The 12,056-nt window shown below is 41.5% G+C and overlaps 1 protein-coding gene and 1 long non-coding RNA gene across 6 annotated transcripts in view; one reads left to right on the top strand and one right to left on the bottom strand.

The window, feature by feature from the left end:
* The window catches only part of TRPS1 (transcriptional repressor GATA binding 1), a 232,240-nt gene extending 228,728 nt beyond the window's left edge, over positions 1-3,512 (bottom strand). For 3 of the 5 annotated variants that reach the window (XM_081918656.1, XM_081918657.1, XM_081918658.1), the window contains exon 1: positions 2,817-3,511. The gene's annotated coding sequence lies outside the window, so the exon portion shown is untranslated. Of the gene's footprint in view, positions 1-2,816 lie in introns of all 5 variants that reach the window. The other 2 variants (XM_081918655.1, XM_081918659.1) reach the window with 2 other exon arrangements.
* Positions 3,513-4,168: 656 nt separating this feature from the next.
* Positions 4,169-11,259, top strand: LOC309374239. The gene is made up of 3 exons (XR_014170437.1): positions 4,169-4,218; positions 4,981-5,047; positions 7,616-11,259. It is a non-coding gene; the product is annotated as an uncharacterized lncRNA (long non-coding RNA).
* Positions 11,260-12,056: the final 797 nt, after the last annotated feature.

The raw sequence follows: 12,056 nt of genomic DNA, 5'->3' as shown, positions 1-12,056 counted from the left end.
AGTGAAGTGCTCCATTTGTTTGGATTAGCTATATTTGTAACAAACTTTCACTACAGTTGTAAAAAAAAAAACCAAAAGAAAAAAAACCTTGCAAAATGTTGATATCATTTCCAGACGGCTTTGTCAGCTTCACGATTTACAGGAAATAGTTGGTGTTCTCATGAAAGCCCTGCATTTACATCCATGAGCAATGGGACTTGTAAAAAATAAGTTTGTTTTTTTAAAAAAATTAAAAAACAAATCTTCCTTTAGAGTTTGCTTTTCCTAAGATTCTAATTTGTCACTCTGGCGAAAATGCTTGAAAAGGCTTTCTTACCCAATGGACTATTGTGAAGATGAGGACAAGCTGTGCCTTCTCTTCAGAAAGGACAACTGTAAACTTAATTCCTTGTTTGTCCCAATCAGGAACTAACTTTTACCAATGAATTGCACTTTACCATTTGTAACACTTGCCTTTTGTGTTTTGTGTGTGTGTGTGCAATCTTTAAAACCACGAATGCCAAGAGAAGAGCAGATGAACTCCTCCAACAGCAACGTAGTGTTAAATATGTTTAAATAAAAAGGAACAAGAAAACGCAAGTCCCACCCAAAAGTCTGGATTCCCATCCTATCATTATTCTTTACTATGATCCTTAGCAAGCAGGAGCATTCACAAGAAGCTCACGTATTCACACACAAAATAGCTGTCCACTAGAATGCTGATTCCCAATTCCCACTTGCACTTTTTCCTCAACTGTATTTTTTCCAACTTTGTTACAGTACTTCCTGCTCATTGGCAAAAGGATGAATGGAAAGAAGGTTCCTTATGAGTCCTCGTGTTTACTCCATCACTTGGCCTCTGTCTTTTTTTTTCTTTTTCTTTCCTTCCTTCTCTTTCAGTCAATGAAATTTAGAAGGTTGACATTTGCGGATTGGGAAAAAACATAGCAACTTACATTGATATGTACGTACTTTGATTCTCTCAATCTTTTTTTTTTTTTTAAAGTTGCTAAAGGCACCGAAGCCTTAAATAACACATTGTTTACCGGAAAGTGGTTTAAAATAAAAATAAAAGGAATGCACTAACTCAAACCTACCGAAACATCAGAGGAAAATTCTCCTGAACAACAGAGCACAAGTCGACCCTGAGAAGTGCTAGTGAAATCTAGCAAGCGTCCCTTTATGATCAAAGGCAAAGATTAGAGAAAGGGAGGGGGAGAGACCTATGGGGTAGAAAGTGTCAAGTTTGCACAGTACCCCTTCCACCCCCCAAAAAAGGGGGGGCGAGAGCTTCTTCCTGGAGCTTTTAATAACAAACCATCCCACTTGCCTCCCCTCGGTATATTTATCCCAAGTTACTATCAGAACAACTGCAATCTTTCCTTCTTAAAGTATTAGGAACTTTCCACCTCTCCATTCATTCAGTCCTGGGGGGGGGATCTGCCACATGGATCTCAAATTATTGATGGGGGGGGGGTCTGAAAATTAAACGAAGTAACTTGTAGGAACTCAGAGAGCTGAACAGGGGGGTCCTGGCCTTTCAAGGGAGAAAGTTTTTAACTCGTTTAAAAGATGCCGTCCCTACCACCACCAACCACATCACCTTTTCTTTTGCTGGGGGGTGTCGGTGGTGAGAGACCAGGAGAGAGTGCTCCCCTTCCCCATTTCCTAAACGCATATATTACACAACGCAACACCCATCAAACTTCTCTCCCCATCCACAAGTTACACACACATCACGCAAAAATTAATAATAAAGTTTCCTCCCTCCCCCCCCCACCCCGAACTTACTACTTTTCACGATGGTCTCTCTCTTGAGCCTGGATTTTTGTCACAGGTCCCCATTCTTTCCTTTTCTTCTATCCTTCTAAAAGAAAGCAATTTCCTCTGGGAACAAATCACCAAGGTGCCCAAACTCTGGAGGGTCTCTGCACTCTCTCTGGGTGCAAGATTGGCAAAACTTTTCTTTTTAAGAATATCTCTGGGCTTTCTTCCCCTTCACCCCTCCTTTCCTTTTCTACATTTGGGGGGGGGGGGTTTGGAGGAATTAAATCAAAGCTATGCACGTAGGAAGGGAGGGGAGTCAGGAAAGACACCGGCAGCTTTAGAAGTTCTTTTCGGGTGGGGGGCGGGAGAGAGAGAGAGAGAGGGAGCGTAAGGGGGAAGGGCTTCCCTTTTTTTCCCTTCTCTCCTCGGCTGCTGAACTTGACCCCCGCTGACTCCACCACCAACAGGGCTACTGCAAGTTTTCAAGTCGCCCATTTCCCAAGCATCAACACATGGTTTTGACCCACAAAAGCCAGGCCAAGCAGAGAGAGAGAGAGAGGGAGGTTTTATTAAAAAAAATAATTGCAAAAAATATATTTATTTTTTAAAAAAAAACCTCCATGCACTTTCACTTCTTCTTTTGCACTATTTTAACAACACCCCCTTCTTTACAACACCACCAAACTCGCCCCCCTCTTTCCAACGCACCCTGCTTTCGGAGCTCTGATTTCTCATTGCGCACGCAGGCATAACGCACACAGGCGATAGACCATTTGGAGAAGATCCTTTTTATATAAATAAATAAATTTTTAAAAAAAACCAGAGTCACATACGCAGTGATCGCCAGAAGCAGGAAAGGATTTGCGCGCAACCGGCCCCCCACCTCCCTCCCCTCTTCTTCCTCCTCCCCCCCACCACCTCCGATCTCCACCTCTCCTGCCCTCCCCAACAACCACACACACACACACACACAAAACACAGCCCCTGATGTTGTTCTTTTCCAAAGCGGCCCCCACCTCCCCACAGGCCCGGTTCTTTTAACATCTCCCACCGCCGCCGCCGCCACTTACCTGTTGATTAATCAGCAGTAATAATAATAATAATAACCGGAGCAGCTTGAAAGATGGTGGAACTGTCGCTTGAGCCATGAACCGTCTTTCTGTTGTTTGCAACAGAGTTGATCTTGGATTATTTTGGAAGAGGTGGAAAGCGGGGGGGGGGGGTAAGAGAGAAAGAGAGAAGGAAGGAAGGAGGAGGGGGGAGAGAAAGGAGGAGGAAGACAGAGAGAGAGGGAGAATCGGGGGTTAAAAGCAGGAAGAAAAAGAAGGGGAGGGAGAAAGAGAGAGGGGAAAATAAAGATTTGCTTTTACAAACCCCCCCCCTTCTCGCCCCCTCTGCTGATGGGGAGAGAGAGAGAGAAAGGGGGAAGCGCAAAGGAGGACCTGGATCTGCCTGGTTATGTTTATGAAAAAGGAAAGAGGGAGAGGGAGAGAGAGCCTGGCTTCTAGTGGCACAAACAAGCCCCAAAAAAGGAGGAGGAGGAGGAGGAGAGGCGAGGAGGCTTTTGGAGATTGCAAAGGAGATCAGCTCTTTATCAGAAATGTTATCGCTTGTCAGGACCTCAGTCTCCGAGCATTACGTCAGTTTCAAGACACCAACACTATTAATATCAAAGGGAGCCTTAGCGAGAGAAAAGCGCCACCCCAGACGGAGAGCCCTTAAAGAGACAGTGCAGGCGTCCCCTCTCGCCGCTGCCGGCCTTAGCCCGGCCTCCTCCTCCTCCGGCGGCTCCTCCTCCTCCGTCTCCGCTCGCTCGCTCGCGCAATTCGCAGCAGCGGCGGCGGCGGCAGCAGCAGCCCCACGAGGCGAAGGCGGCCGGGGAAGAATCACATCATTCACACGTCTTTGCCCCTGACGGGTGGGGAGAGGAGAGGGGAGAGCACCAGCAAGGGGGGGGTTCACTTGTGCAAAAGGAGGGAGACTTTCTCCTCCCCCCCCCAAAAAAAAACTCATTTTTTTAAAAGGAAAGAAAAAGAAATGCCCCGCACAGGAAGTTTTCAGAGAAGCTTTTGCACCCAGTCAGGCCACTGGCTGCCTCAATGCGGTTGTTTAAAATGGGGGGGGGGGTTTCCCTACCTGGAGATGCCAGGGATTGAACTTGGGGAGTTCTGCATGCAGTGCGAAAGAGCTGCCCCTGGTTTTGCATGGGGGTGGGGGGGCCTTGTCCAGGGCTGGTGCAAGTTTGGGAGCTCACCTTTCCACAGGAGGGATCAGAAGAGATCCTCAGCTTGCCTGCCTTGGGAAAGATGGATTTGGAAAAGTCACAGCATGAAAAAGAGCCTGCATGCAATTTTATGGTTTGAAGTCCCTTGCTCTATGGGGGAGAGAGAGAGAGAGAGAGAGAGAGAGAGAGAGAGAGAGAGAGAGAGAGAGAGACTTAGAAAAACATCTAACAGCCCAAATCGAGAGTTGGTTAGTAGTGCAAGTAACTTTCGTTTGCTTTTTTTTTCATATTAGGTCATTCCTTTTTAATGCAACCCTAAGCAAGACGCCGCATGAACAGCAGTGCCGAGCCCCTGAAGGGTTTTATCATATAGGTGGTGTACAGTTATATACAGTATGCTCTCGTATGGAAACTTCTAATTAACAAAAGGCAAATTCCCTATACTGTGAATTACCAGCCGTCTATGACATATAAAAAAAAAATCCTCTAAGGAAAAATTTTCTGTGAAACAATTTTCAGTGTGAAACAAAGTGGTGCTAAAAAGAAGGCAAACATTTGTGGGACACTTGTAGAACCCTTTCCCCCCTTCCTATAGATTACTTGCTGTGGTGTGCTTCCCCTTTGTAATACATTTTAAATTGGCTTCAGACTTCAAGCAGTCGTAATCTAGTTTATTCTCGCTCCTAGTAAGAGATTATCCAGCCAGGAAGCATGAAAAAGCTAATTATTAGCTAGACATAAAGTTATTTCGCACAAAATACGTTTCACTTCATATACAATGTTTCCCTGAAAAGTGTCCTTTTGGTGGTGGGGAGGGGCGCACAATGCAACTAAAAATATTTCAATTTAGCAAACAAAGCAAAAATTAATTTGAAATAAACCAAGGCCTGTTTTGCTAGATTAATCGTTTGCTTATCTTTTGTATAATATACTGGAAGATGTGTAAACTAACTCATTAATTCATATTCCTCCACCACCCACCCCACAAGCTTACTTATGTTCTTTTGTAGGTTTTGTCTGATAAGCACTTCATGAATACGAATGCAATAATTCACAGGCAAGAGGTGAACTTGTGAGGTAAGTAAAATGTAGTTGCTTTATCTGACATATAGCATGTTACTTTAAAGAGGGAGAGGAAAATCATTACATGATGTGGAGGACTGATTATATACTCCATCACCAGAAATTCAGTTGGGAAAGCTAAGAAAAGTAATACTCATATCTGTGGTGGAATTTAAAGTCTGTTACTAAGGACTATTTGCATTTTTAATGGTGGAATAATTTACTGTAGTACATTGCTAATATCTACTATAAGCACTCTTTGGGGAAGCAAGATCTGCACGTTTTATTTTATTAAGCTCTAAATCCGATTGCTGAAGAAATTTTAGACAGAGACAATGTCTGGAATAATTTACGCAAACAAGGACTGGCGTTCATTTTTCCATCAATAAGGTTTTAGAAGACTCTAGAATACTTAGCTTAAACTAAACAAAGTCTTGTCTCTAGGTGACTTGCGACCCAACATGCAAGTAAGTTAATCTGGTAGCATCATGTTAGGTTCAGGAATATGAATCAGGTGAAACAGTAGGTCCCTTGGGATAACTGGGTCATGGATTCGACTGCGAGGGAGCAAACTGAATATGCCTGAACAAGCTTGTCAGCTGGCACTGTGAATGGAAAGTATAAAACAAAAAATAAAGGTGATTGCTTCTTACATGCCCCTGGCACTGATAGAATCAGGCTTTACAAAAATGAATTCTCTTCCCTTTCATATGGACTTCAGTATCATCACAAGGTGATTTTGAAAAAGAAATTCTAACAAAGGTTCAAACAGCTCAGTCTGTAACTTTGTCCCCAATTTCCCCAGATGTGAATTCACTTAAAACTATTGTGTAAAATTACTGATAACTAACGCATCTTACCATAAGCACAAACTTTTTGAAATGATGCACGTATCCTTTCCAACATATCACTCGGACAATAACTCCTAAGGATTTACATGGCCAGGTTAAAAAACGAAATGCTAGAATGATCCCCACCCAACACACCCATCTCTACTTCATAAATAGTAAGGCCGAGCTGTATTATTTTCCAACAGGAAAATCCTGGAAAAACTGTATTAGCAAAGCACCTCTAAAATAGTCTGTCTGACATCTGCAGCATTTTCCCTTAAAATAAACCAAATATCAAAAAGAGGCTAATTAATAAGCAGCTAAAGTTAACTGGGGAAAGAGCCACAAAGAACTTGATAAAACCAAAAACAAAACAAAGATGCAGCAAAGTGTTTTGGGTTATCTTTTTCCACAAGCAAAGTTATTTATTTATGAAAAAAAATACGGAGAAAATTTCTACCTCATGCTCAAGGCTTTAGCACATGCTTCTGATTGGCACAATATGTGGATACACAAAGGGCCTCATGAGGTCCATTTAGTTAGCCTAAAATAAATATTTCCAACTCATTCTTGAGCTCAAATAATAATTGCTTGATTGTAACTTCTAATATGCATGGGTCGGTTATTCTATTGTTTCTTTCAAGTACTTGCCCATCTGTTTTTGAGACCCTAAACATCTAAATTGTATAAATTACATAAAGCGAGATACTGAAGGGTCTTTTTTATTCTGCTGTCCAGTAGTGTCAAGCACATCTATTTTGTTTGTTTGCTTTAATTAACAGACTATTTGTTTTCTTTGAAACCAGGTTACCCACAAAGTGAGACACTTTTTGCAGCAGGAATTCCAAAAGGTGTGGGTGACTTATAATGAATATAAACATTGATCAGTTCATCCAGCCAGAATTATAAAGTTTTTTCCCCCTTCCACAGGAGGGGGGGAAACCACAAGAAGATTTAAACTGAGGTACAGCCCAGCCAAATTTAAGCATTTCCCCAGTTCCACTGCTTTCAATGAGAGTTAAGCATCAGTTTAATTTTAGTCACATTGAAATCAACGAAACTAGTTTCTTAACTCGTATTCCGCACTGAGACAAAATAGAAAGACCAGTGACGGTTACATCTTGAAAGAAAACAGCATAGCTGCCTTTGTTTATCAAGATGAAACAGCGTGCCATCTATGCCTTTATTGTTTAATGCTGAGGAGGAGGGGTGGTTTTTCCTCTCTCTCATCTTCTTGTAGTTTGTTCAACATAGATACAGGGAAGGATTAGCAGTTAAGCACAAGCAAACGTGTTTTACAATTTCAACCTTTTAGTGCATAACTTCCTTACTTAAACTACTAGAGCCTATAATCACAACGATTTTACCTGATGGAACACGTTTTTCAGAAATATAATCCAACTGTTTATCCTAACATGTCATAAATTGCAATTCTCCCCAAAAGCCTGTAAGACTGACATCCATCGCTCTTAAAACGCCTATTGCCTTTGCAGACACATCATCAACAAAGGATTTCTCCATTATTATTCCCCAACTTAGTTAAATACGAGTTCTGAGGTTGCCTTTGCTCAACACACGATTGTCCCGAAGGCCATTTTGAGGTCATCCGTGTTCACATCAGGCACATGACAACCACACAGCGAGTTGACTGTTGGGTGGCAGATTGGGGGGGGGGGGACCCTGGAACCTGTCCAGGCCCAATTTTATATGTGAAAGTTCTGTAAAATTTTGCTTTATTGTCTTCCTTAATTAGGATTTATGAGGAGCATTCCCTTAAGTGTCACAGTGTTGTGTTGCAACGTTCTTGGGAATTTAAACACCATCACTGGCAAAGTGGCAGGCAGTTGGGCCACTTGATTGCAGTGTGCATCCAGGGTGACGTGAATCTCTCAACAGCATTTTGGTACAGAGCTTGAGAGTTGCTCCTGTTCAACAGGCAGGGCCCCTGAATTCGATGCTGAGGATCCCCTTGAAGAGATTGATACCTGACAAAGAGCCCAGGCTTTCCATGATGCTGGAAAAATCACACACAAAAACCAAAACCCTCCCTTCTGTCTGTCCTGAATCTTCCAACATTCAGAGTTTCTGATGACTCTAGTTTCTAGTATTACAACCAAGGTAGAAAAAGTTCCCTATCTACTTTGTTGTTCTTGTGAGCTCGCCAGAGGCATCTGACTCTCCTCTATTAGGAATGGGTTGCAGGGCAAGATGAATCTTTGGTCTGATCTGTTCTTCCATTCTGATAAGACGATGGCAACAACACAGAGGGATGCGTTTCATATGTGAATTAGCCAACAGGCAGAACTTTCTGATCTGCCAGGCATCAAGTGCTTAGTAATCAAATAATAAACAAAGGTATGGGGACATATATATTTTTAGTCAGGCCAAAGGAAAATTGCATTAAATATTAGGATGAACTGTTCTGATAATGTAAGCGGTAGCAGAAACGGCTAACTATGGAATAAATTTGTCAGTTTAAATTCTAAGCCAGAACACTTTTGGTAGAGAATATTTTTATTACGACTAGTACAACTGTTGTTATTATTTGGACATTAATTTAGTAGCTGAGGATATTGTGCAGTTGTTTGAGCAGTTATTAAACAAAGTGACATATAGGATTAATACTGTGAATAGAACTGTCCTTCAGCCTAGTGAGATCTGGGTTCAACTCTGGACTGGGCCATGAAACTTAGTGAATGACCTTGTGCCAGTCACTGTCTCTCAGCCTAACCAACCTCCTGAAGGCAAAATTAGTTCACTCTTTGCAGATCTGCCCCCTTTGACTCTTTTGCAGCTATGTAATAAATACGTATGCAGTGCAATCTTGTGCATGTCTATTCAGAACAAATCCTCCCCAAACTCCATGTGGATTTCTCCCAGATGCCTGTGTGTAGAAAAGCAATCTTAATTAATTAAAGGAATAAATTGCACATTTCTTTCCTCCGGAACCATCAGTAGACTTTTGGCTTCTGTTCTGCACATTAGGTGGCAAACCTCTCTCAATTATTGATTCATTTATATGGATCTATAGCACACAGACCATGCAATTCCAGGTCAGGTTATATGCAGTTTAATATAGCAAGTATTGTTTGCCTAATGCAAACAAACCAGGACTTCACAACATCTGGTTTTGGACTACAACTCCTGTTCATCCTAACCAGTGTAGTCGATGGTCAGGGATGATGAGAGCGATATCTTCTCAGCTTGGAGAAGACTGCACTAAAACACAAAACAAAACGTGTAAAACAGCAAAACCAAACGAGCAATGATACTGCAGAATTAGTGCTGGTGGATAATTCTGATCTTATCCCAATTCCCTAAAAGAAGGCCTGCACAAAAAAAGGATTGTCTTGAATCATCACCAATACATGTCCAGTTATGGGGCCAGGCACACCTTGAAGGGGAGGGCTTTCCACTGCAAAGGAGGTCCTCTCGTGAACCACCACCCCATGAACTTCGCAGCGTGGCAGATCTAACAGCAGTGCCTCTCCTGCAGGCAAGTCTATATGGGAAAGTCAGTTGCTATATTGTACTATTCACTGAGGGCCAGTACAAAGCCAAATGCACTGGTAAATAACTAATTTTATTGAAGGATCACTTTGTGAGGGGGGTCAAGAACTTTTTCCCATCTAAGAGCCACACTGCCTCCTGAGCAACCTTCAGAGGGCCACATGTCCGTGGTAGGTGTGACTAGAGGCAAAAACAAGCTGAGCATTGAATGTGAATGTTACCTTGGTACAGTAGCCTATTTCTACACACATACATCCCTCTGCATCCTCCACACAGACAGGCAAGAAGCATTGTTAGAGTTCAAGGACAAATTCCAGCCAGACAAAGAAGAGGGTGTGTGGCTTAGATAAATCCAGTACGCCAAGCCTAAGGTTCCCACTCTTAGGATAGGAGGTCACACACTAGAGTCATCATCACATTATTACTGTTTCTGTTCTATTGTGTTGGCAGGAGGCAGCCAGCTGGCACTCAGTTTGCCTTGGAGTGTTCCACTGCTGATCCCTATTCCAAAATATTATTTGACCAAAATGTTTCTATAACTATGAAACCAGAAGATGCAAGGCTCTGATAAGAATACACTTTGAGGCGCAAGAGGTTTAGGAAATGGTGCTATTCCAGTTTCAACATATATATTGTAGGACATCCAACAGGAAATAGTCTCCCCCGATCCCCAGTCTCAGACCACATTCGTATTTTTATTTTATTTGTATACCACACTTTCCCCCATGGGAGCCTATGTGCTGAGCTGCATAAAAAGCCAATCTATGCAATAAAAACTTACTTAAAATACATCCTTTAAAACTTAATACAAATAATACCAGCAACTGAGATTGTGATAGACCAGAGTTCCCCAGCCTGATTTCTGGATGTTTGCTGCTGCAAAATTCCCACCAGATCCGGCCAGACCCAACCCAATGTTTTGGTTTACAGCTTCCTTCAGCCTCACCACCCAAAATGCCACCCTCATCTGTGGCACCAACACAACTACTGAGCAACTCACAAAGTATTTGAAATTTATAACATAGGTTAGATCGTTTGCCCAATGCCACCATTTTCTTGTAGGTATTTCCAGCGCATAGTAAAGGATTAAAACACCCAAGATTCTTCCCAGGTTATGATCATGTCTTTGAATAAACAGAGGTCCTTCGTAACTTATCCTGCTAACCGGTAACTTTTTCCCACAAGTGAAAACCTTACTCCAAAGTTACAAGCAATGTCAATTCAATGCTGTACAATTTTTCCTGTTTTTCCTTAGGGCTCACTTATTTAAAACATTTTTATCTCCCCTAAAGGCAAATAAACGGTCCCAGAGTGAATTGCCAATGTCAGTGATAAGAAACTCAATTCCCAGAGGCTTCCAGTCTAAACAACATGCCAAAGGATACGGGACTGGAGGGGAGGGGACCAGAGAACTATTAGTTACAGAGTTCTCATAATGACCTTCTGGGATAGAAATAATTTAAGGAGAGTAGGAGCCAAAAGTTCCTGGTCTTTCAGCAGAGCTAACCTGAAATCCCATCTCTCTCCCTCTCCTTTAACCTAAAGAAATGGCTACTGGTGATAGCTGGGGGAGGAACCTGAGAAACAGGTTCAACAATGCATCCGGTCTCATTTCTGCTCAGCGAGGGTCATGTCCTTGTAAAGATGCACAGGATAGGATCTCTGGCAATGATGTCATGCAGGCCATCATTGGACAACATGGGGAATGTTTCCTCTTTGAGATTAGGAAGGCACTAAGTTTTTGGTGCTTCCAGTGTGCTGTAAAAACTTAGCTATTTGGCTCAGGCATTTCCAGACTGTACTGCCAGTTTTCAGCACCCTGACTGCTGTAATTGATAATATTTTACTGATATGTTTTTTGTACAGATAGGTTTAAGATTTGTTGTTACATTACAGAGGTACCTCGGGTTACAGACGCTTCAGGTTACAGACGCTTCAGGTTACAGACGCTTCAGGTTACAGACTCTGCTATGCCAGAAATAGTACCTTGGGTTAAGAACTTTGCTTCAGGATGAGAACAGAAATTGTGCAGCGGCAGCGGGAGGCCCATTAACTAAAGTGGTACCTCAGGTTAAGAACAGAACCTGTTTTTTGTGTGTGTTTTTTCTTGTAAACCACTTTGGTACTCTCTAGAATGAAAGATGGTACAGAAAAAGTAAATACAGTAAAAAATGTTATTCTGGCAGTATCTATCTGCTATCATAAGCAAATTTTCAAAGTCCATCTAAACCTTTTTTAAAAAATGTTTGCTATTAAAATGCACAATTGTTTCCAGATCATAATTTTTAACTGGTTTTGTATATGGATTTTTAAAATGTTTGGATTGTTTTTAGAAATGAAGCTGATATCATGGTTTTTACACTTTTTTATTTATGGTTTTCACTGTTTATTATTGTGTATTTTTAAGTTTTATAAACAAATTTCATTAAATCTCATATATACGCAGTCAATAATTACAAAAGATAAACTACATATAATAAATACATTATAAATGTTATAGTTAATGTTGTATTACATAGAAAAAACTGCTGTTCACATTTATGTTATATTTATTTTTCATAAATTCAATAAGAAGGTTTCATTTATCTCTCAGATTTTCTCTTTCTTGTGTGCCTTCTTTTACTCTAATCAATTTCATAAGCTCAAATTGTTATCTCCACAAATTTTTGGTCAACCACTCTTTC

Source organism: Podarcis melisellensis (genome assembly GCF_964234715.1).
Source record: "Podarcis melisellensis genome assembly, chromosome: 7".
Lineage (NCBI taxonomy): Eukaryota > Metazoa > Chordata > Lepidosauria > Squamata > Lacertidae > Podarcis > Podarcis melisellensis.
This window is presented reverse-complemented; position numbering and strand designations above follow the sequence as displayed.